This window comes from Triturus cristatus, chromosome 9, assembly GCF_964204655.1.
Source record: "Triturus cristatus chromosome 9, aTriCri1.1, whole genome shotgun sequence".
NCBI classification, from domain to species: domain Eukaryota; kingdom Metazoa; phylum Chordata; class Amphibia; order Caudata; family Salamandridae; genus Triturus; species Triturus cristatus.
In genome coordinates, this window is record NC_140592.1 from 893,752,612 (window position 1) to 893,779,417 (window position 26,806).

The 26,806-nt window shown below is 41.3% G+C and overlaps 1 long non-coding RNA gene across 1 annotated transcript in view; it reads right to left on the minus strand.

Annotated features, from left to right (window-relative positions):
* Positions 1-8,016: 8,016 nt before the first annotated feature.
* The window catches only part of LOC146799029 (uncharacterized), a 180,937-nt gene continuing 162,147 nt past the window's right edge, over positions 8,017-26,806 (minus strand). The window contains exon 3 of the long non-coding RNA XR_014969230.1: positions 8,017-8,208. This is a non-coding gene — a long non-coding RNA (uncharacterized LOC146799029). The remainder of the gene's footprint in view (positions 8,209-26,806) is intronic.

Genomic DNA, 26,806 nt, shown 5'->3' on the forward strand with positions numbered 1-26,806 from the left:
CTATATTCTCTTAGAAACTCACAAAATTTATCAATAGATTCCTGACGCACAGTGCAAATACTACTACAATTCCAAGTGTACACTGGGGCTTTAGGACGTCTCCCCATAGCCTCATCCGCCATCACTTGTACCTCATCTCTTGGAACCATTATCTCCTTCTCCATTATGCAACCATTTTTCACTTCGTAAGCACGACCTCTGGTGTCAACTGCATGCAGCAAACTATTACTTTGAAAATAGCTCTCTTCATTAAAAAAAGGTTCACTACTTGAACTATGCATCCATTTTCCTAAAAACACTTTACAAAAGTTTGTTCTGTTCACTACTCTTTTCCTTTTGCTTTGTGATTTTAGTACATTAACCATTTTATCTAATGTACGTATCCTATTCAAAATTAAAATGAATAGTTTCCTTTTTAATTCTAATGCCTTTGCTGCAATGGCTTCAATTTCTTTTTTTCTCTTATAAAACTTAGCCTTTTGCTTATATTTCTTCACATCCTTTATCAAATTGGACATAACTCTTCTCTGAAACATTTTTCTACGTATCTCTTTAAACGCTGTTTTTCTGTTTAAGTTTATCTTTTTAGTTGCAGAAGGTATATTTGCATTAACTAAATGCTCAATTTTTTCCTCTCCTTTTCTATTGAAAATTTTTTTTCCAGTACAGACATTTTGTAAATTTTTCCTTTTTTTGAATATGTTCTTTAAAAAATCTTTGGTTTGCTTACCAGAAGATGTTTTCTTTTTCCCAACATGAGCATCTCCAACTAACTTAGGTCCTCCAGTTGTCTTCAAATATAGGTTTTTTTTGTGGTCTTTCTTTACTCTGGATTTTGTAGGCATCTTAAATTTTGTTCACTGCTCTTCAGCAATACCTGAAAAAAACTAAAAAAAAATTCCTTTATGTTATTTAAATATATTACTACATTTTTTATGTTCTTTAGAAATCTTAAAATACTATAAACCCCTTTCCTATAAATGAAAATCACAATAACACCTTCACAAATTAAATTTCTAAAAATAATTCCTGTGTGCACACAAAGTCATGCTTTGAAATTAGTCACAAAACAAATTTTTTTTTCCATTTTGAAAGCACACTTACTACTCTTTTTTTTGGCAAGTGATAAACACTTTTACAGACTGACACATTATGAATCCACTTTTCAGATTCTTAAAAAAGCACATGTCAAACTGCTTTTTCAGACCAGCACCATGTGTAACCTGGGTGACTGCCTACACTCCAGCAAGGGCAACCAGCCTTAGTGATGCTGAATGTATTTGCATTACTGACTGAAACCTCAAACCCCACTCGCTTGTGAATACTGTGCATGATTCCACAGGGTAAGCAGCTGGGTGTGTGCTAAGAGTCTGCTTCTGCACCAAAAAATGGCTCCCCCTTTCCATCTAATGCAACTGTGAAATCACCAGAGCAATACGCAATAAATCTCTGCCTGTAATTCCTATATGCACACAGAGTCATGTTTTCACATTAGTCACAAAACGAAATTTCTTTGCCAATTTGAAAGCACACTTACTACTCTTTTTTTTTGGCAAGTGATAAACACTTTTACAGACTGACACATTTTGAATCCACTTTTCAGATTCTTAAAAAGCACATGTCCAAACTGCTTTTTCAGACCAGCACCATGTGTAACCTGGGTGACTGCCTACACTCCAGCAAGGGCAACCAGCCTTAGTGATGCTGAATGTATTTGCATTACTGACTGAAACCTCAAACCCCACTCGCTTGTGAATACTGTGCATGATTCCACAGGGTAAGCAGCTGGGTGTGTGCTAAGAGTCTGCTTCTGCACCAAAAAAAGGCTCCCCCTTTCCATCTAATGCAACTGTGAAATCACCAGAGCAATACGCAATAAATCTCTGCCTGTAATTCCTATATGCACACAGAGTCATGTTTTCACATTAGTCACAAAACGAAATTTCTTTGCCAATTTGAAAGCACACTTACTACTCTTTTTTTTGGCAAGTGATAAACACTTTTACAGACTGACACATTATGAATCCACTTTTCAGATTCTTAAAAAAGCACATGTCCAAACTGCTTTTTCAGACCAGCACCATGTGTAACCTGGGTGACTGCCTACACTCCAGCAAGGGCAACCAGCCTTAGTGATGCTGAATGTATTTGCATTACTGACTGAAACCTCAAACCCCACTCGCTTGTGAATACTGTGCATGATTCCACAGGGTAAGCAGCTGGGTGTGTGCTAAGAGTCTGCTTCTGCACCAAAAAATTGCTCCCCCTTTCCATCCAATGCAACTGTGAAATCACCAGAGCAATACGCAATAAATCTCTGCCTGTAATTCCTATATGCACACAGAGTCATGTTTTCACATTAGTCACAAAACGAAATTTCTTTGCCATTTTGAAAGCACACTTACTACTCTTTTTTTTGGCAAGTGATAAACACTTTTACAGTCTGTCACATTTTGAATCCACTTTTCAGATTCTTAAAAAAGCACATGTCCAAACTGCTTTTTCAGACCAGCACCATGTGTAACCTGGGTGACTGCCTACACTCCAGCAAGGGCAACCAGCCTTAGTGATGCTGAATGTATTTGCATTACTGACTGAAACCTCAAACCCCACTCGCTTGTGAATACTGTGCATGATTCCACAGGGTAAGCAGCTGGGTGTGTGCTAAGAGTCTGCTTCTGCACCAAAAAATGGCTCCCCCTTTCCATCTAATGCAACTGTGAAATCACCAGAGCAATACGCAATAAATCTCTGCCTGTAATTCCTATATGCACACAGAGTCATGTTTTCACATTAGTCACAAAACGAAATTTCTTTGCCAATTTGAAAGCACACTTACTACTCTTTTTTTTGGCAAGTGATAAACACTTTTACAGACTGACACATTATGAATCCACTTTTCAGATTCTTAAAAAAGCACATGTCCAAACTGCTTTTTCAGACCAGCACCATGTGTAACCTGGGTGACTGCCTACACTCCAGCAAGGGCAACCAGCCTTACTGATGCTGTATGTATTTGCATTACTGAGTCCAACCTTAAATCCTAAAAGTATTCTTTATTTTTACCAGTACACCTTAATTTATGGTGAAAACATAGTCCATATTATTTTACATGTTCCTCACATTTAAATTTCTCCCAAAACAGAAAATAATAAACACAACTTCAACAAAAGGAATTCCATTTCTATTATTCATTTCTTAATTTACCATATACATCCCCTCTCAAACTCTAAACTCACCTTTAAAATTAGTTAGCTGTGAAAGAAATGTGGCACTCAAACAGCAGATTATCAGAGCCAGGATCTCTGTTCTTTACACCTCTCTCCTCTCAGCAGAACCAGATAATGGCAAACTTTCCCTCTCTTTTTCCACACATATACATGTTAATTTCAAATCTCAGTGCTTCCCCCTTTTTTTCAAATGTAATCACACATTTCTATTGGTTGAAAACCAACCCTTTTCCAAAAGTACCCTTCCCCCAACTTGACTTCTGCCTAGTACCCTTCCCCCAACTTGACTTCTGCCTGCTACCATAGCAACAGCTCATGGAACACTGCTGTGTGGAGTTAGGTCAGAAGTTCACCAAACAATGTTTCAATTCCACAGAGCAAGAGTGCTTGACTTTTCAAACCTAACAGCAAATCCATAGTACTGTTCTTTGGTAACACATTTTTCTGTACCAATACAAAACATGCTTCTATTAATTTACACATACAGCCTAGTTTTTATTCTAGAATGGTATGAAACAGCCAATCAGTTCTTTTTTTTATGAAAAAAATATGTATGCCTCCATTTCCAAACTGTCTTTCATTTCTTTTTACCATTCTACTGAATTACACCTCCTGAGTGCATCCAGTTCTCCTTTGAAGATGTTCACAGTGTGGATTGTAGGGCACAGCTATGTCTTCTGGAGTGAAAAGTATGCAGAGAAAACAGGTATGGTGAGAGACCTTGCTTTACCAAATGTAGACATTAAATGGATTGGTCAGAGAGGGTTAAAGTGGCACCAATTGATGCCATTGGTGAAATCCTTCATGCAAATCCAACACCCTGACCTCATAATAGTGCACTGTGGTGGCAATGACCTAGGCACTTTGACTGGGGTAGGTCTGGAAATGCTTATGAAGGACACCTTTGCACAACTGTTTTCACTTTTCCCTAAAACTGCCTTTGTGTTTTCTAACATATGCCAAAGGCAAAAATGGAACTGGTCCAATCATTTCTGTCCGCAGATTGACAAAGCAAGAAAGCACGTCAACAAATCTGTTTCTGCTTTCCTCCGTGACTATGGTATGGGTTCCATTTACCACAACAACTTGCGATACGACATGCAAGACATTTATAGAGGAGATGGTGTGCACTTCAATGATGAAGGGAACAGAGTCTTCCTCTTGAACCTTAGACTCTGCATCGGTACTTACTTGTAGGTACCACTAAAAAATCACTTCATAAACACAACGGCTCTTTTTAGAGCCCCCTAATATCTAAACACTTAAATCTGCATTTCATTTCATTTTTTATTTTTTTTTTCTACCGTACGCGTACGGTAAGCTTACCGTACGCGTACCCCGCGATTTTTTTTAAAATCAATAAATGTTTTCTTTGTACTTTTCTGTCCTTCTTTGACCCCCTTACAAATGTTAGGGGGTCTGTAACTCTCCTCCTTGCCCCCTTTTCAAGATATCACTCTTTTTTTTCTGAGTGAAACACACGAAATGGCGGCCGCCACTTCCTGGTTTCGACCGATTCGAATGTTTACTAAGATCTAAGAGCCAATCAGAATCGCGCTCGCGCACGCCACCGTACGCGTACGGTAAGCGTACCGTAAGCGCACCGTAAGCTGGCTCAGATATATATATTGATTTAAAGGCTATTTTCTCAGAATCTACTGAACAGATTTACACCAAACCTACAAAAGGCACTTCCTTGACCTGAGGACTACCTCTCTGCCAAATTTCTAGTAATTCTGTTCAGCCGTTCGGGCTGTAGCTGTGTCTAAAGGTCCTATGGAAAAATGCATGGGAAAAACGCGTTTTGGGACCCCCCTTTTATCTCAGCCCCCGCTTGACGAATCCCCCCGAGACTTTCAGGGTAGGAGCGAAGCGTAGCGCCCCACCTATTTTGAAAAATTCGCGAGGATTCGTCAGCCGGCGCAAAAGTTATTCCAAATAGAATGTTGCGGATTTCCTATGGAAACGTGGTCCTAACTATAACTACCTACTGGCGACCGACAGTAGGTAATATATATATATATATATATATATATATATATATATATATATATATATATCTGTACCGCATTGATTCAGGCACAGCGGATGGCTCAGACCTGAGCTTTGCAGATGAGGAGCAGAGCACTTCGAATTTGTATTTTTACGGGAAAATGAGATTAATGCAAATGGTCATGTGACAACGAGGGAGAGGAAGAGGAACAACACCGGGAAGGGGACGAGGGCAACCACAACCCAGAACACAAGAAGAAGCAGAAAAAGGATCAAAGAGCAAAAGAGGAAGAAGAAAGAAACAGCAAAACTAAAGAAAACATTATCAAAAATGATTTGGTCATAAATCTTTCCAATTGAATTTTGACCCTTGAACAAACTAATCTGCTGAATAAGGGCCTATCTTTCTGTCCAAATCAGTATATGGATCTACCAAATGTTGGATAGACCTATATAAATTTTGTCGCAAACTAAAACTTAAAAAATAATATGAGGAAAAAACACCTAGTCAAGACCCAAAAATATCCAACCTTAATCGAGATTTCCCCGCTAGACCTCAGAGATATTACAACACTGAGAACACTAAACAGTCTTGAAAATACCTGGGAAACATCAGGCTCATCAATGACTCAACAAGAGGAAAACGACCCCCAATTCTGTCAGAGTATTGGCATCTCCACGGGGAGGGGGGGAGAGAGTGGACTTAAGGTTCAATCAACATTCTGTCCCCAACTCCCACTGGAAAATAAAATCGACATCTTTCAAGAACTTATGGTGCCCAGACGTGGGTCCCGTGCTCACTATGCCACTGGAGTCAAGCTATCCTGGCTGAAGAGGGGTGAAACCCCGAAACTGGTCCTAGGATGCTTGATTCCGGTCCAGGGAAGACATGGCTTGGCAGTTCGGGCTGGACTGTACCCATGAGGCACAGGGTCAAGACTGATTTGCATATGGCCATGTCTGAACTGGGGTGGCGTGGTGATCCAAATAGCGATGGATTAAACCCAGATCTGTGACTGGGGGTGAATGTTTTGCCAATGTGCAACATTCCATCCATCATCTTGTGTGTTTTGCTGTTCACCCAATGTGGGAAGGGCATGCCCAGGCATGGATCCCATGCTCACTATGCCACTGGAGTCAAGCTATCCTGGCTGAAGAGGGGTGAAAACCCGAAACCGGTCCTAGGATGCTTGATTCTGGTCCTAGGATGCTTGATTCCGGTCCAGGGAAGACATGGCTTGGCAGTTCGGGCTGGACTGTTCCCATGAGGCACAGGGTCAAGACTGATTTGCATATGGCCATGTCTGAACTGGGGTGGCGTGGTTAGCAAAATAACGATGGATTAAACCCAGATCTGTGACTGGGGGTGAATGTTTTGCCAATGTGCAAAATTAAGTCCATCATCTTGTGTGTTTTGCTGCTCACCCTATGTGGGAAGGGTATACCCAGATGTGGGTCTCGTGCTCACTATGCCACTGGAGTCAAGCTATCCTGGCTGAAGAGGGGTGAAACCCCGAAACCGGTCCTAGGATGCTTGATTCCGGTCCAGAGAAGACATGGCTTGGTAGTTCGGGCTGGACTGTTCCCATATGGCACAGGGTCAAGACTGATTTGCATATGGCCATGTCTGAACTGGGGGGGCGTGGTGAGCAAAATAACGATGGATTAAACCCAGATCTGTGACTGGGGGTGAATGTTTTGCCAATGTGCAACATTCCATCCATCATCTTGTGTGTTTTGCTGTTCACCCAATGTGGGAAGGGCATGCCCAGGCATGGATCCCGTGCTCACTATGCCACTGGAGTCAAGCTATCCTGGCTGAAGAGGGGTGAAACCCCGAAACCGGTCCTAGGATGCTTGATTCCGGTCCTAGGATGCTTGATTCCGGTCCAGAGAAGACATGGCTTGGTAGTTCGGGCTGGACTGTTCCCATATGGCACAGGGTCAAGACTGATTTGCATATGGCCATGTCTGAACTGGGGGGGCGTGGTGAGCAAAATAACGATGGATTAAACCCAGATCTGTGACTGGGGGTGAATGTTTTGCCAATGTGCAACATTTCGTCTATCATTTTGTGTGTTTTGCTATTTATGTAACCACCCGACCATCAACATTAACAGCAATCTAAGCCGTATACCAACTCACTCCAATTTAATGAATCAATACCCTAATAATAACATAATCTAATGTATTCTTGACACCCATACAGGGTGAGAACATGTTATATTCCTGTTGCATGAAATAGAAAAAAGTTCCACATATTCAAGTTTGGGCGTAGTAAAATCCCAAACTTTTGATAGGAGAATCACCAATGGTATCACTCTATTAAGTTTGGTTGCTTACACTTTTGGAAACAGCTTCACATCCATGTTCAATATACAGTCAAAAGCGATTATTCGTATATAAGTGTAATTTGATCAATATTTTCATTTTCAACAAGATTGTTCATTTATATAAATGTAAAAAATACATGACTTAACATTCAATAATAATGGTTGGGTTGACAATGACATATCAGAACACTAATTTAAAAGTATATTTGAAATGTTTATTCACAGAGCTTCAAAGGACTAACATAGAAATGCTATATGTCCATTTAATCAATTATTAATTAAAAAAACTGGGGCAGATTTATGAGCCCCTTGCGCCACTTTTGCGTCACTTTTCCCATGTTAAAAGTGACGCAAAAGTGGCGCAAGGGGCTCATAAATCTGCCCCACTGTTTTTAATGATTGGCGTAAGCTAATACCTATGAAAACACCCGAAGAGCTAGGGCACTGATGCATGCAAAATTTCTGAGACTCCAATCCGTTTCCGATATATATATTCTGGTGGCTCTCAGTGACCCCTAACTGGCTCTTATTGATCAAGAGATACCAGATGACTCCCATATAATCCACAACAAGTCCCATACCGCCTTCAGCTGTCTTCTGAAGCCCTCTGCCCGTCATGAAACACCATCAGATAGTCACTGCCTCTTCAGGGCCTGTAAAATAAGGTAGTATGGGTAAGAAACAGAAAAGCTTTTTTTTCTCGTAGGTAGGCAAACACATGGTGAGGTGACAAAAGGTGACAAAAAGAAAGCTGGAAATAGGTAGATGCAGGTAAGCTGAACACGTTTCAAATATTTGTATTATAACAAATAGTTAGAGACTTGTTCTCTATTTTTTATTTCAAATCCTTCCCTTATTGTTTTCTCAGCAAACAAAAGATATGAGAAACCTGTGAATTCAATTGATACCCGGGATATTCGTTTCAACATTGAACCTTTGAAGTATACGAGATGTTGAAAGCCACGTTCAACCTCATATTGTTCTTCATTTGTGTGTCTGCATACCCATTAGTCAAATTTAAATATTTTAGAGTAATTCTTTGTAGTGCATTATTGTAGTGAGATTACCTTAATCAAGACCACGTGACAACTATGATTGTATGCAACATCGATGCCACATTAGGGAGAAACACATAATTTTTTCACAGAAACTGTCGTCATTCTTAATTAAAGAATTACAAATATTGCAATACGGTCTACTTCATATATTGCCGCATTAAGAATAAAAAAGCCCTTAAGGAACTCTTTCAATAAAAAGAAATGCTATTTGTTTGATGTACATTTCTGGAAAAAAATCCCTTTGTGTCTGAGGCTGTTATGAAAATTTGTTCGCATGAAATAATTACTAAGGGTTTCCCAGAAATATGTTTTTACCGATATTTACTCACAGATACAAGCTCCTGGAGACCAGAATAAAAATGCTTCCTGTAACCAAAAAGGATTTTTTTGACCATTACATCTCCTCACAGGCGTTGTGATGACTTAATAAATGCAAATAGTTTTTCACATAGCTTTCACGTTAATAGTTGATTCGAAAGGATCACTACTAAGTATAATATGCATAAACTATTAAGCATATAGATAGATGAGTAAAAGTGGTAGAAAGTGCAGCCTAGCTATTTGGGTCTTTTCACGAAAATCATTCGAGGCGTAAGTGTGTCTTATTACTGCAAACATATATAACAAGGGGTGGGCGGAACTCGCAGAGTTTCACACCGCTGAATTCCATGTAGATAAATAAAAACTCTGTGAGATTCCCTGGAGTTCCACCAACAGGTGGAAATATGCATGTCGAATTCTCATCCTGCAATTTAGCACCAGTATTGCAAGTAGCGCTGAAAAATCAGCGTGAACGACGTCATGCGGTGGAAAAGAGTGCATAGCCATTTTAATTGATTTTGCTGCCACGAGTAGAAAATCTACTCGAGCAGTGGCAAATCATGGGGCATATTATCAAGCCAGGCGATAAAATTATCGCCGCTTTAGCGGCAGAAAACTGCCGCTAAAACGGCGATAATGGGCTTGATAAAATGCTCTATGGAATTCCAATTGAAGCCCATGTTAAATGTGAAGGACGTCTAACATGCGCTTCAATTGGAAGTCAAAGAGCATATTATCAAGCCCATTATCGCCGTTTTAGCGGCAGTTTTCTGCCGCTAAAGCGGCAATAATTTTATCGCCTGGCTTGATAATATGCCCCCTAGTTGAGCAGCAGCCCTCTCACCGTGAGCACCTGCACCCGCCCGCATTGGAAAATGCCTCTAGGGGACGCCAAATCACGCTCGGATTTCTGGAGCTTCACAGGAAAAATATCCCAACACACAGTGATTGGTGGAATTTGTCTGGAACACCACGTTACAAGAGTAACTCAGAGTCGCCAAATTCTGCCAATTCTGCAGGTGGAATGAAACATTCTGCCCACCTCTACATGTAACTGGTGCATACATAACTTTTGGTGATTCTCAAAAGCTAGAATATCACGTTCCATTAAAGTAGAAATTACCTCCACGTGAGGAGGTAAAGCAAAGTATTTGTAATGTAATTGTAATGTACTCACTTGTAATTTTTCCTTGGATGTATGGAAGTAGGTACTCCCAGAGAAGCGTAACTGAAATAATCAGGGAAATGTAATCATGGAGGGAGTAGATCAGCTACACAGTTATGATGTTGTGGGGTTTTAACAAAAAAATTGCAATGCAGGTTCTACAGTTATTGATACGTTTATGATACACTTGAATGATAGACAGTAGACAAAGTCTTGTAAGCAGCAAAGCTCTTTCTTATAGGGTGCGAAGCCATCGCGGTTTGATTCCTGAAAACCATGGACAGTTCATGGCAATATGTTTGGCCCCATGAAGAAAAGTGTGATTGACTAATGATGCAATATGAGTTGGGTGAAGGGTATGTACCACACATTTCCCAAACCAAAATGTCTGGGTCTAATGTGCTAATGCATAGTAACATCATTTGTGTATGGCTGTATTTGCATTTGTTAGCAGATTAAAGGAAGACCTATTTGCGTTGCTAGTGCTTGTTTATACGTTGTAATATCCCATAAATCTAAATGTGTGTGATAACAAGCAGTGCAATGCAATTCTACATTTCCACAGCACTCTTGGCTAAAAATGCATCACATATGGATGGATTTGTTAACGAAATGGGAAAAGTGAGGAGGCTTTACCTCATGTAAACATAATGAAACCACATAATTATGAAAAATATACCCTAGAGAACTCAGGGGCTAGTGGTCGCAATTTATTGTCAAACAGATTCCCTCTACACACCACAGAGGCTTCAAAGGTGATGCGTTCTCCATGTTTGTGTATGAGCTGTCCTATTGCTTGCTGTTGCTGGCTACCAAAGTACTTGCACCTTCTGCTACTTGTTGCAAAGCCCTCCTCCTAATCCTTCTTCCCATCTGCTTCTGTCAGAGCCTTCTACATGCTTGCAGAGACAACTACCGATGCCTTCTGTCACCCACAGGCCCACACCCAGAGCTTCCAGAGTCCCATCCACTGCCAGTTCCCCCTTTTCTGTATACCATTTTTTTTGGCACACTACTTACTTTAAGCAGTGGCTGTTGGTGTCCTCTGTCATAGTGGGTGTTCCATGTGCAATGTGATCTTCACCTTTTTTTCTTTTGTTACTTTTATAAAGAACAGAGATCTAGATACCTTTTACCCCTTTTAAGGAGGCACAATTTTAATCAATTTCGTATTGCCTTGTTTTTCATGAAGAAGCTCTCTGACCCTTATGTCGGCCTCTGCATAGCATCTTTTTTTGGGCCTGCTTGCATAGGAGACGAGCTCTATAAGGGAGAAATGTGAAAACCCTAGCTATTTATTCACCTGAGCTTTTAATGGTAACGTGAAAAACAGCCACGTGATTAAGATCCAACATGATAAAACATATGTATAAGCCACGTTATTTTACAACGTTTTAAAGAACATAATTGATATTTCATTTTTAATTAATTTTATTTATTTGCTAATTAATTGCTAGTTGGGTGGGTGAGGATAGTTGCATGATTGATTAATGCACTTATAGCATATAGCACTAAGACTAAAATGTGAACTGCTGTGTAATGTATATACTGAAGCTTATTGTGTTGGGCCGGTCATAGGTCCTTTTAATTACTAGTTTTTACAAAAAAGTGTTTTTAGAAAAAGAATGTTTATTTTTCTTTTATATGTATACTTATATGATCTATGTTTATCAATTCGATCAAATAAAGTTACTGGATTGGGTGTTCCCATCCCTGTTTTGCCAAGCTCCAATCCTTGACTAATTCTAGTGACTGTTGTGGTTGGTTGTGCTGCCTGTCCCTCAGGTCCTATCCACATCTGCTTCCTCCTCTGTCATCATCAGAGCTCGCTAAGGCCACCTGTTCAATGTGGTATCTACAAGAGCTCTCGTCCCTAGCACTCATACCCGGTGCCAAATCTGCATCCTCCACTGCAGTATTCCTTTTTCTCTCCACAAGTTTCTGGCCCCTGTGATGAGTTTTTACTTCTCAGTCTGGCCCAGGAGCAGAAGCCTCAGCCTTTGCTCTACAGCAGGGGAAGGGGCATAGCCAGGCCACTGGGGCACACCCATTGAAATGGACTGAGCTCCGGAGTGATGACAGTGTATTTGAAGCTGATACAACACACCTTTACCCTAACAATGTAACAATAACTTAAATAACACAGAGAATAATTAGTAACAAACACTATATCAATCGGAGTCTGGTATCCTTACTTCAGTGAAGGGCCAGGAAACTTCATCCCATCAAACTTTTCCTAACCAAACAAGCATGATTATGGTCAATTACACCCATATCATTTTCATAGACATTTATCATAGGGAATTCATACTTTTTGATTATCATAGCTATCACAACTGTGGACTAGCATAGTTTGTCAGTCTGCAACACAGTCCTTGCATTGCATCACTGGGTAATTACATTTATTTATTTATTAAATTTATAAGGCGCAACAGCTACCCAAAAAGGGTTTCCCGGCGCCTGGACAGTACTGAAAGAAAACAGGAAAACGGAAAGAATAATTGATTCTGAGAAGTTGATTGGTTATATAACCAGGGTTTCAGTAAGCGACGAAACTGGGTGTACAAGGTTTCCTTGCGTATAGCAAGAGGAATGGAATTCCAAAGAGTAGGACCTAGAACCGAAAAAGATCTACCGCCCATTCTGGCAAGTTTGAACCTTGGAACCAAAATTTTTTAAAGCGAGGCAGAGCGGAGATGACGGGTAGGAACATAAGGGCAGACGAGGGAATGCAACAGTCAGGTGCTAAACCCCATTTGGTTTTAAACATATAAATCAGTGCTTTAAATTCAATCCGCTTTTCAATTCTGAGCCAATGTAGATCTCGGAGGTGTTCTGAGATAGGAGAATATCTGGGAACCCTACAGAGGAGTCTTGCAGCAGAATTTTGCACAAGTTGCAATCTACGGGACACAGCCTTGTTTGCACCCAGAAAAAGAACATTCCCGTAGTCCAGTCGTGATGTAATGAGAGCATGGATCACAGTTTTCTGGGTGGCATTGGGCAACATCCAAAGGATCTTGCACAACCATTTTAAAATGGTAAAGCAAGTAGCAGCAACCTTGACTGCTTGATGGTGCATCGACAAAGAGTCGTCAATATGAAAACCCAGATTGCGGACATGATCAACTGGCCGCGGAAGAGCACCCATCTCGTCAGGCCTGTGAGAGGTGCCCCAGAGGTCTTTCTTTTTACCCAGAATAAGGACCTCGGTTTTATTGCCGTTGAGCTTCAAATAATTTTAGCTCATCCAAATTGCGATTTGACGAAGACCCAACTGGAGGCAGGAGGGAGAGCATGGGTCAGAGTTGGAAAATGAGAAGATGATTTGAGAATCATCAGCATATGTAAAAAGAGTCAGCCCAGCTTTGTCAGCAATGTCTGCTAGCGCCCTGACATAAAGATTAAAAAGCAAAGGACTCAGAATGGAGCCTTGAGGGACCCCAAAAGGCGATGAAAAGACATTTGAGCTGTCAGAGGCAGAGAAAACCTGAAAGGTGCGGTCGGCTAAAAAAGAGACCAACCAATACAGGGCTGAGCCGCAGATGCCAAAGGATCTCAATCTATTTATTAGTATAGGATGGGAGATGGTATCAAACGCCGCGCTCAGATCCAACAGTATGAGCGCGACTGTGTCTCCAACATCCAGGTGAAACCGAATCTTTCTGTGACCCCTAACAGAGTGGTCTCGGTCGAGAAACCTGCTCTGAAACCGGATTGTGAAGAATTAAGTATTTTGTTTGTTTCAACAAACTTGGAAAGATAAAAATGAATATGTCTTTCCAGAATCTTAGAAAAAGCGGGCAGAAGGGAGATGGGTCGATAATTAGCAAAAACTTTAGGGTCTGCAGTGGGCTTCTTTAGCAACGGGACAACCATTACGTGTTTCCAGGCAGACAGAACATTGGACTCTTGCAGTGAGAAATTCAGAGCTTTCAAGATAACCTGCAGATGAGAGGGATCAAGTTGTTATATAGTGGAGATGGGTAGAGGATCATTTGGAGAGCCAGATTTTATTTCGGCAAGAATAGGACCAAGGGAGACCAAATTTAAAAGAGGCCAGGAGGCTATCAAAGGAAGATTATTAAGATGTTCCATAGAGATACTAGCTGGATTTAGAGACGGCAACATATAGGTCGTGGTGGTCGCTTGTTGTTGAGGAGAACAAAACAAAGAGGAATTTATTATTTCCAAATGGATTTTTTCTATTTTGCATGAGAAAAAGAGAGCAAGATCCTCACACTGGTTCCTATTTAATGGCAGTGGCTTAGCTATGGTTTCAGAACCAGCAAGATTTTTTATTAAACTGAAAAGTGTCTTGGGACAATTTGTGGCGGCAGCGATAGTGTTGAGAATATACGCGGCTCTCACGGTTTTACATAGATCATGGTAGATTTTTTGGGAATTTTTGTAAACTACTTTCAAATCAGGGGCGTAATTTCTTCGCCATTTCCTTTCCAGTGCTTTGCATTTGGATTTTTCAACTTTAAGGGTATCGCTGTACCATGGAGCAGGGGAGCGATGGTGAATCAATTTTTTCTTGATCAAAGGAAGGCATCCATCAACAGCGTCGGAAAGCCAATTAGGAATGTTTTTAGAAAGTACATCGACCTGAGAATCGACAATAGGAACATTTACATTAAGGAGATTGTTCAAGGCAGCTATATCAATTTTTTTCCAGTCCCTTTTAGAAAGCATGGACAAAGGAAGTACAGATGTAAGACTTGCAGGGATGGAAATTATAAACTTTTGTAAAAAATTATCCGACCAGATAATAGGTGTTGCTAGTTCGCATTTAATGGAGGAAAAACTGGAAAAGATAGGATCTAAAAGATGTCTAGCATTATGTGTGGGGCCAGAATTGCAAAGATGAATATTCATGGCCGCAAGATCTGCAATAAAATTGGTACATGTAGAATTTGAACAGTCCTCCAAATGTAAATTCAAATCACCAATTAAAGAAAAATTTGTGGAACTCAAAAGTAGAGGAGATAAAAGACCAGGCAAGGTGGCTGACCAAGAAGTGGAAGGGCCTGGGGGGCGGTACACCAATAAGCCCGAAAAGGTGAATTTAGGATTCAGTGTGATTTTAAAAAGCGCAGCTCCGCAGTTAGGGAGGTCTACAGGGTCCAGTTTACATTGAAAATGATGTTTAAAAATAATAGCAATCCCCCCACCTTTCCCGGTGGCTCTATCCATTCGACACAGTGGCTTTGTTATATACTCCAGCCAAAAGGGATGCTCTTTGAATCATGCGGAGATTTAGCTCTACAGTCATTGCAATCATCTCCAAAGGCCCTCAGAGTGCTTCAGGCTGGTGAGCAGAGGGTGGCCCTGGAAAGAGGTAGTGCTGGCAGAAGAGCAAAAACTGGGCACTTTGCCATCCCTGCTGATGTGTGGGTCCAGAATATTACAGAGAATATTGTTAAATCATAGCCAAAATATTGAGGACGTACTGATAAAAAGGCTGGTATAGATTCTCTCAATCTAACACCACCATGACTCTAGTATATATATATATATATATATATATATATATATATATATATTATCTACTGGCGGTCGCCAGTAGATAGTTATAGTTAGGACCGTGTTTCCATAGGAAATCCGCAACATTCTATTTTGAATAACTTTGGCGCCGATTGACGAATCTTCGCAAAAGTTTCAAAATAGGTGGGGCGCTCCGCTTCGCTCCTTCCCTGAAAGTCTCGGGGGGATTCGTCAAGCGGGGGCTGAGAAAAAGGGGGGGTCCCAAAACGCGTTTTCCCCATGCATTTTTCCATAGGACCTTTAGTCCCAGCTACAGCCCGAACGGCTGAACAGAATTACTTGAGATTTGGCAGCGAGGTAGCCCTCAGGTCAGGGATGTGCCTTTTGCAGGTCTGGTGTAAATCTGTTCAGTATTTCCTGAGAAAATAGCATTTAAATCAATATATATATCTATAGGCGCGCTCCGTGCGCGTACGGTAAAATGTACCGTACGCGCACGCTGCCGTGCGCGAGTGCGATTCTGATTGGTTGTTAGATCTTAGTAAACATTCGAACCGGTCGAAACCAGGAAGTGTCGGCCGCCATTTTGTCTCTCGCAGTCTGAGGGGGTGAAAAACAAAGGTGGAGAACGTGAAAAGGGGGCAGGGTGGACAGTTCCTGACCCCCTAGCCTTTGTCAGGGGGTCCCAGAAGGACCCCCAAGGGCCAAAATTTCTTTTAATTTTCTTATGAAAAATCGCAGAGTGCGCGTAGCATGCGCGTACGGTAGAAACGGAAAAATTCCGTGAACTGCGTAACGTGGGCGCGCGGTGCGCGAAACGCCCCGCGAGCCCACATCGCGCACACGGTGCGCGAAGCGCACCGTGCGCGTACAGTACGCGCACAGTGAAAAACCTTAAAAAAAAAAAATAAATACAGAACTTAGCATTTAAAAAACCGTACAAATTCACTGAAAAAACCATAGGTTTCACACACGTTATAGTTAGGAATTAGCATTTAAAAAACCTTGCAAATTCACTTAAAAAACCATAGGTTTCACACATGTTATAGTTAGCTGGACATTTCACTCGTAAAAAACCATTGAAATTCCCCCGTTATAGTTAGTGCCGGCAACTATAACTCACGCGACCGCAATCCTCTGCTGATGACGTCAGATATTACATCACTGATGACATATGTGTCTTTCTGAAAAAAAAATATTTGTAATATATGTATAGCTAAAGATTAATGGAAGAAGACATGGGTAAATAGGTGTCTAAATACAGTGATGTAATATCTGACGTCATCAGCAGAGGATTGCGGTCGCGTGAGTTATAGTTGCCTGCACTAACTATAACGGGGGAATTTCAATGGTTTTTCACGAGTGAAATGTCCAGCTAACTATAACATGTGTGAAGCCTATGGTTTTTTAAGTGAATTTGCAAGGTTTTTTAAATGCTAATTCCTAACTATAAAGTGTGTGAAACCTATGGTTTTTTCAGTGAATTTATATATATATATATATATATATATATATATATATATATATATATTGGAGATTCCTTAAGTCTCGAAACAATAAGGTAAAGTTGCCAGTAGGTAGTTATAGTTAGGACCTAGTTACTATAGGAAAATGGCATCATTCTATTCGCAATAACTTTGGCGCCGATTAATGAATCTTCGTGAAATTTTCAAAACTAATTCTTTGTTGAGATCAGCTCCTACGTTGAAAGTTTGGGGGTGATTCGTCAAGGGGGGCCGAGAAAAAAGGGGGCGCCCAAAACGTGTTTTTTCAATGTTAATTTCCATAGGAAACTTTAGACAAGGCTACAGGTCGAACGGGTGAAAGGAATTACCCCAAATTTGGCAGGGAGATGGGTCTTGGTCTAGAAAGCACGCTTTTGTTTATTTGGTGTAAATCCGTTCAGTAGTTTTTGAGAAATATCTAAATTCACAGATATCGATATTTGGGATTTCTGTAATCTGATTGGCTTAGACGTTACGAGCACAAGCTTGCTGCTGATTGGCTGCGAGCGCTGCGAGCGTTTGCAACTAGGAAGTGTTGGCTGCCATTTTGTGATTCCGTTGAAGCAAGTAAGGGGAAAAAAGGGCAAAAAATGTGGGAAACAGGAGGGTAGGAGCACTGTAACCTTTGTGGGGTATTTAGGGTGTGCTATAGAGGGGGTGCGAAGTGAACTAATCATACCTACCAGTGTGAAAGTTCTAGGCTACAAAAATTAAGTGAGGTATTGGCTAGTGTGTGATGTTTCTAAGGTGAGCTTGTGCGCGACTCTAGTATTAAAGCGTGAGCCCACACTGTGCGTCTTATGCTGTGAAGTCATGTGTCCTGGCCGCTGCAGTACAGTTGTGGAAGTAGTCTCAGCATGTGTTTATACCTACTAGGATGAACTACTGACCCGTAGTGGTGTGAAAGTCCTGGGTACGGAAAATACATGAGGTATTGTCTAGAATCTCATGGAAGGAGGAAGTTAGGGTGTGCTATAGAGGGGGTGCGAAGTGAACTAATCATACCTACCGGTGTGAAAGTGCTAGGCTACGAAAATTAAGTGAGGTATTGCCTAGAGTGTGATGCTCCTAAGGTGAGGTGGTGCAGGACTCGGGGATTAGAGCATGAGTCTAAATTGTGTGTCTTATGCTGTGAAGTCATGTGCCGTGGCTGCTGTAGTACAGCTGTGGAAGTAGTGTCAGCATGTGTTTATAACTACTAGGACGAACTTCTGACCCTTACTGGTCTGATAGTTATGGGATACGGAATATATGTGAGGTAGTGTGTAGAGTCTCATGCTGCTAAGCTGAGCTGCTGCCAGACTCGGGGATGAAAGCATGAGCCCAAACTGTGTGTCATATGCTGTGAAGTCATGTACTCTGGCCGCTGTGCCACATTTGTGCAAGTAGTGTCAGTATGTAGTTATAGCTACTTGGAGACACTTTTGTTTCAAACATTGTAACTTGTGTATGGTGCTTAGGGGGTGTTATATAATGAGTGCGAAGGTAAATCTGTGTGTATGAAATGAATTTGGTATTTGGAAAGTGGAAAGCACTGACTCCTACGGGTCTGATGGCGCTGGGGGCGTAAGGTGAGGTGCTGCTGGAGTCGGGATTAAAGCTGATGAACTACTGACCCCTATTGTGAACTTTTAACGTGCACGTGCCGTTGAAGGTTCGATAAAATGTTGCAAAAGTATATCGTTAGGTTAAAAAAAAAATGATGAACTTTTAACCTGCAGGTGTCGTAGAAGGTTCCAGATAGTGTGGTGATAAAATAGGTTGAACTTGTGACCTGTATGTGGCGCGGAATAATAAGTAGTTTTTCGGAAGGAAAATTCAAAATTAACCAATGGAGATAAGTTTTGGAATGTCGTTGAAGGATTGAAGTATTCTGTTTTGTTCTTTACATGTATTTATGTGTGGAGTGACAGAGAAATTGTGCCATTCCTGGTTTCATTCTTGATGAAGTCAGAGCTTTACATGTACTATGTGAGAAAGAGAGAATTGTATGCGTGTGTCATTTGAAATCTGGATAACAACTACAAAGGTGAGTTATAAATGAACAAGGTGTGTTATGTGTTTTATAGAATTGATTAAGTATTTGAGGTGATGTTTTTAATTTTGAAAGTATTTTTTATTTCAAAGTAATATGGTGTTAGTAAAGCGTGGTGTTTGATATTGGTTATGAAATATGCATAAAATTTGAGCTGTTGTTATATAAGTATTTTATATATGTTTAGGAATTTTTCACAGAGAAGAAGTGTAGTTTGTCATCTTTATAGGAGTGAATTGTTTTGAAAATGAGGTGCAGCGTTAATTTGAGTTTGTAATGTATTTAGGGTGATAAAGAAAATGTTGCACGTTTGCAACTGATACTTTTTGTGGAAATAGTGGGGTAGGGGGGTGGTGGTAGGAGACGTATGTGTTATTAAGTTAAAAGCGATAAAACGAAATGCAGAAATGTTATGTGGGCAGGTTGTGGTCTTATTTTTGACACTGAGAGGTAGGTTTGAATGTAAGTCAGGGTAGGTTGTTGTGCAATGGGGCCGTGTACAGTGTTTTGAGATTACATGGAGAGGAGATGGAGATAGGATAAATGATACGTTCCTTTTATATGTACGCATAGTTTGAATCATGTGATCCTAAGTTGAGATAAATATGAATATGGTTTCTGGTTTGCATTTGGGTATAGTGAATTGTTTTTGTAGTTTCTGACTAGTGAATAATAAAAAGGTAGATATACTAAAATATATGGTAGTAAACGTATTAATTATTGTCTGTTCTTATGGAATAGAAGTAGTTGGGGAGTGCTTCTTTAGAAGACATGTTTTATAAATGTGTGAGAGATAAAAAAAAATGTAAATGTGCGGTATATTTTCTGTATGACTTTGTTGACATTAGAGAACTACATGTGATTATAAGTGATACTATTTGTCAGGCTGTGTCGCTGTGGTGGATATATGTAGGTGTTAAAGTGGTTCGTGTTATACTAATGGTGAGCTTCACTATCCCTTTTGAAACACTTGTGAATTTATTCATTCCATTTAATATCTTTGATATAGATACAGTAAAGGGACTGTATATCAATAGTTTGGGAATTAGAACTTTGTTTACTCTTCCCATGCCCTGTTATACACTCTAATCGACTTCCGTAACATATAGATGTCTAGCTAGTAAAGGTGGTGTAGTTCAACTGGGCCCATTTATAAACTGTGCTATGGGATGGTTTATGTGTTACCCGCCACTTTGCATGTTTGAATACTTTTTGCTGATAAGTGTTCCGGCAGACACTTGTTAAAATTAACTTTGTATATGTGTATAGTGGTGCTACTAGGAATGGGGGGGTTTCTGTTTGATTTCGTACTGTTCAGCAAGGGCAGGGGTGGGTGTGGGGGAGGTAGTTATGTTGTTGTTTGAAACACAGAATATAGTAACGTGGAGATGTGGAGGTACTAAAGGTGATGTAGTACCACTGGGAACACTTATAAAGTGCCATATGGCATGGTATATATTTTACCCGCAAATTTGTATGTTTTAATACGTTTTGCTGATGAGCTTCTCGGGAGACATCTGTTGAAATCAAGCCTCTGTATGGCTATAGTGGCGCTTCTACGTTTGTGGGGCTCTTTCTTTTTTTGCGTAAAGTTAAGCAAGGGCGGGTGTTGAGGTGGTGTAGTGGTACTGTGACTATTTATAAACCGTCTTATGGTATGGTGTATGTGCGAGTTGCAAAATTGCAAGTTTTAATAGCTTTTGCTGATGAGCGTTCCGGCAGACACCTGTTGACATTAAGTCTATGTATGGCTATAGTAGCGGTAACGGGAGTGCTGGGGCTCGTTGTTTGATTTCATAGGGTTAAGCAAGGGATGGGTGGGGGAGGTGCGTATGTTGCTGATTATAAGACGGATATTTGTAACGTGGGCATGTGTAGTTACTAAAGGTAATGTAGTTTCACTGGGCCCATTTATAAACAGTGCTATGGGATGGTTTATGTTTTACCCGCGAATTTGCATGTTTCAATAGTTTTTGCTGATAAGTGTTGAGGAAAAGTGTTCTTCTGATCGGCATAATTTGTACCGAGACTCCATTGTTTTTTCATTGCCATCTCGTGTCAAACACTTCCACACGACCCACCTGGTCGTTTCTGCTGATGCCTGGGAAAATTCTAACTGACACGACAAAAACCATATTGCAGCCTGCATTTCTGCCCAGGAACTGTCGCACACCCAACCCCCCTGTTCTTTGCAGTTCAACAGATAGCCCTGAGACACTCAAGCCCTGGGTAAATGATTTGTTTTACATCTCCTGCTCCCAGCCTGGTAAACATCCTTGACACCATGATCAGGTTATCTGGACAATGGTCTGTCTGCTGGGCCTTGATCAGGGTGATTAAACAATGACCTGAAAGACCGGGCTTTGATCAAGCTGAATGAACAATGACCTGAAAGACCAGCTTTGATCACACTGAGTGAACAATGATTTGTGTACCAAGCCTTAACCAGGTCACCACCTACAAATATCGTCTGGATCTGGTTATCAACTGCAAACACTGCCCTGATTGAACAATGGACTAACAGCCAAAAGACTGGAATGAAAAAGTATAAAAGGCTTGTAAGCTGTGGAGTAAAGCAGCAGCCTCCTGAGTTTTGTCTCTGACTAGCTTGGGACTCTGTTCCATAGCCCGGGCTATTTGAATAAATCTGGGTTCCTCCTGCAGACGAAGGCTCCTGTGTCTCCTTTTACTACATATGGAGGGTATGGAAGACTTGGGCGGTTCCCCCGCCGCCGAGACCCAGTAAGTGGGTTATTCCGGTTCTTCAGTGTTCCGGTAGACACATGTTAAAATTAAGCCTGTGTATGGGTATAGTGGCGCTACTAGGAATAGGGGGTTTCTGTTTGATTTCGTAAGGTTAAGGAAGGTGCGTGGGTGGTTGTGGGGGAGGTGGGCATGTTTCTGATTAAACCACAGAATATAGTAACGTGCAGATGTCGAGCTAATAAAGGTGATGTAGTACCACTGGGAGCACTTATAAAGTGCCCTATGGCATGGTATATGTTGTACTCGCAAATTTGCATGTTTTAATACGCTTTGGTTATGAGCATTTCAGAAAGTGGGGTACTCTAAAAGGGGAGGGGGCAAAGCTCTTAAAGGGGTGTGGACTATGCAAGTTGGGCCGTGGACTAAATCAAGATAAGTATCATTGTGTGCTTTAGAAAATCCTCTCCAATTATCCTACGTTTGGAAAAAAACATTTTTTAAAGGATTTCACTTCCTTCTGAAATGTGGGTAACGTAGCGTGATGTCTCCAGTTCTCAGTAGTGAGCAAAATAAGCATGCGTACATCGATGTGCATGCTATCACTGCAGTGCAATAACAAAAAATTGACTATGTTTGCGAGGGCCGAAAATAAAATTGGGCTGAAAATAGAGCCTGCTAGAGACCCTTTTGGAGGCTCCTTGAAAATAAGTGCTGGTCCTCAGACCCGGCCCAATTAAAGCCCAGGATTCATCTATCCTAAGCAGTGTGCCATCCAACCATCTTTTAATGGATGCATACATTCCTACTTATATACATACATGCATCTGTTCCTGCACTTATCTTAAGCATCTATGAGCGCACTCGCCTATTGTAAGCACTGTGTCATTCATGCAGCCATACGCCTATATATCCATAGATACATCTGTCCCATAACCAATCCTAAGCATCTATCAGTCCACCAGTCTATCGTAAGTACTGGTCCCTGTATTCATTTATCCTTCCATTCATACATTGATACATCCATCTATGTATATATGCATTGATGTATCTGGCCATGCATCCACTCGCCTTTCATTAAACTATATGTTCTTATTTTCCGGCATCGTCCGCCCCTTATCCTAAATAGGACGTATTATACTCATCCATCCAGCTTGTTAAGGGGTCGAAAAGGTTTGCGAACAGCATTGACAGGCAGATTATTTTATAAAGAATAACAAAGCTTTGAGTTGCTCTTTGTGGAGCATACTTCACCATCCTTCTGTGGTAAATTTTAATTACCTAGACTTAATTTATGCGGTAAAATACAATATGAATAACTCAGTAAAAATAAGAGGCAGAATCCGTGGTATTCGAGGGTATAATAGGGTATTTATTCCTTACAAAGGAATGATGGTTCGAACCAGGCAATCGAGTTCCGTCACCACGAAGGTTCAGGAAGGGATCAGCCCTACATTATTGACAAGTTGTCATATTTATATTGAAGTGTATTATAGTAAAGACAGATACAGGAGGCGTAACAACTGATAAGAATACACATACGTAATAGAGAGGTGTTACAATAGGCGTGCATAGAGACGTATACTAAAAACGTCATTATGATGATGACACAAATGGGTGGATCCATAAGAGAATCCTGCAAAGTCAGCGAAAATACATGGCAGAGATGCGCGCGCAGCCGCATGACGTGTGATTGACGTGTAACTAAAGGGTGAAGGGAACTTGACATTTAGCCCTACATGAGGAGACAGAAGTCTGGGGTGTCAGGACAACCTAGTCCTAAATCATATCTAGTATCTTGTGTTTAAGGAACTATATTATCTGGAAGGGAAGGTCTTCTCGGACAGATCCTATTCTATACTGACTGCTAGTGCGTGTACAAGCGTCTAAGTGTCTACATGGGATGCGAGGGGGGCATGGGCCTACCATGGTAACGAGAGTCATGAATTACTTGCACGGAGACAGTAAGGCCGGGCCCTTTGCTCTGCAGCTAGAGGGATGTTTACCTAAGCTACTTAGACAGGAATGCATTTCTTGAGGAGCGGAACAGATAACTTGAAGGCTGAATACAGTTTTGGCAGGCAACAGGCCGGGCTAGGCACCGTTAGCCGCGCAGGAAGTAAGACAAAGTTCATGGATACATATGCAGGTCCAGGCTGGAGCATTCAGAGGCAGAAGCAGGAAAAGCTCGATGGCAGAATTCAGGGCCTACCTTGCCAGAGCTGGGAAACGTGAAAAGTATACCATATAAAGACGGTGGCAAGGCATACTTAGGAACGGAATATCTAGCCCATTCATGGCAGATATGAAAGAGTACATATTAACGTTGGACACAATTGTATTTGCGTCTTCATAGCTTGAAGTGGAGGGAACATACATGTACTTGTAGCATGTACATGGAGCCGTTGGGGTCTAGATAGGGGACACAACTGACCATAAAAATTCATATTTCCTCATTCCCTCCTTGTCCCCTACGGACCCTCATGAAATATCGATCCTCAGGAATCCATCAATCTGTTCATGTAACATCATTTGCTCTTCTTTCTTCTTCCGGGATCTTGAATGAAAACTTGAATGTGGAATGCACGATGTGGCACACAGGCCACAAATCGCTGGTCCACATTGTAGACATAGGCAGCAACTGAATACTACGAGAATGCCAATACCTAGGAAGGATAAGACTTTCCATCCCCAGGCTGACAACACGCTCCAGAACCAACCGGACCATGTCCAGGTGCCTGCATTCTGATGTATCTGATTTGCAATCTTGTGAAGACGAGTTATGGCTTTATATACGGATGGCGCGTTTTCTGGGATGAAAACACAGCAACTTGATCCGATGACCCTACAAGCTCCGCCCCTATCTGCTAGGATGACGTCAAGGACAAGACGATTTTGAAGAACAACAATCCGCATCGCAGACTGCTCCTCTGTTAAGTTGCCTAGGGCAGAGGTAGTTTCATTCACTGCTGCTTCAAGGGTTCTGGTTAATCTTCGTATCAGTTTACTATTTGAGACAACACCTATGTAAGGAAAGAGACCTTTATTGAAGTCTGTATATTGTTCCCATGCTGTTTCGGTGTAGTCAACAATCGGGACATCTCTCTGGGGCCTATGGTGTACTAGATTGGTATTTCTATGATAATCAGGAGGGGCTAGGAAAGCAGGTGGCAAAAGGAATGCAATGTAACAGGTACCATCCCAGTCTGGAGGTAGACGTATATATGCGGTATGACCACATATGAAGTAGGAATGACGGGAAGCTCTAAATGTAGACTTGCCTTTATCACTGAATTCGATCACAGTAGTACATTTACTATGACCCAGGTGTACTGAACCATTCTTTCTTACACAGAATTCACCTTTGACTGGTAATACTGACATAGCAGGCAAGACTAGTGTAGCTTCAGATTCAACATTTAGAATCATGAGGTTAAGTGTAAAATTACCTAATCCATATACTTCATTTTCTAGATCAGTTCCTGTTCTTTTGGGAAGTCCCTCCTGGTTAGGATAACAGGCTTTAAGCAAAACTAAGTTCAGGTTTCCCCATACCCAGTTGCTCTGGTATACTACAGTGTTTGAATCTAGAGAGTTAATCAAACTAAGCCATGCTCCACAGGAACCATTGTGTGTGAACGGATATGGAAAGAGAGGCAGAACTCCCTTGTATTTCTGATAGGGAGGGAGTCGGCCACATATCCAACAATTTGTAGCATTGCTGGTCTGATGGGAATGATGTAACATACTAATGAATGTGTTGTTGCGCAGCGCAAATCTATAAGACAACTCATGTGGAGGTAGTTCACTAAAAGAATGTTCGGCAGTAACATTGTAAGCACGCTTGAAAATAGGATAGTATATGTGTAACAGTATACTTGCAGCAATAATAAAAAGACTTAGAAAAAACATAATCAACAATGTCACTATACAGTGACTATGAAGTGATTTGCAGTATGCATGTTTCTTGAGCTGCTTCTGTCTATTTTTCTCTCTCATTCGGTCTAGAGGATACATGTCAAAGACTTAATTCAACCGATTCACCTTGGAGAGGACTTAAACAATCGAATTGTCTGACTTGCTAGACCTTAGTTTCAGTTTATAGTTCTCTTTTTCTGACTTTTCAACCAGGGGGAGTTTTTAGTCAGTCGGTGAGGGAATGCAGGGCTGAACGTTTAAATCCGATGGTAGTCCATGAAATTTCTTGATATGACTCGAGTGTAACCACCCCTTGCGACCCTCAATCTTCACGGCTGTCCTTGTGGTGAGAAGAACGAGCTTGGGTGACTGCCAACGAGGCTCCAGCGGGCTCCTCCTGTCGAAGTTTCTTACAAGCACTAGGTCTCCAGGAACCACGTCATGGGGCTTCACCTCAGTGTTATCGGGAAAAGCTGCAGCTACCTGTGAACGGCAAGATTGTAGTGCAGACATCAAGGAAGCAAGGTAATCTGTCAGCATATTACAATCAACATCAGTTATTTTACGAGGTATAGGCGTCCCCCACATATTTGGTGGCCTACCGAAGACCACCTCGTACGGGGATAGCCCTGTGCGAGAATGTGCTACCATTCTCATGAAAAATAGTGCAACCGGTAAGGCTACTATCCAGTCGACACCTTTCTCTCTACAGATTTTGGAGAGTCGTATTTTCAGGGTCTGATTATGGCGTTCCACGAGACCTGCTGCCTCGGGATGTCGGACACAGTGGAATTTCCATTGATAGCCTAACAAGAGTGAAATGTGTTTCATTAGCTCGGATGAGAACGGCTGGCCATTATCTGAGTACACGATACGAGGCAAACCATACCGTGGGAAGAATTCACAAACTAATTGTTTGGCAGTAGTCGGGGCAGTGTAATCTGAAACGGGATACGCCTCTGTCCAACGGGAAAGAGTGCATACAACTACGAGGACATATTTGAATCCTCGACATCGTTCCATCTGGATATAATCCATCTGGAGGACTTCAAAAGG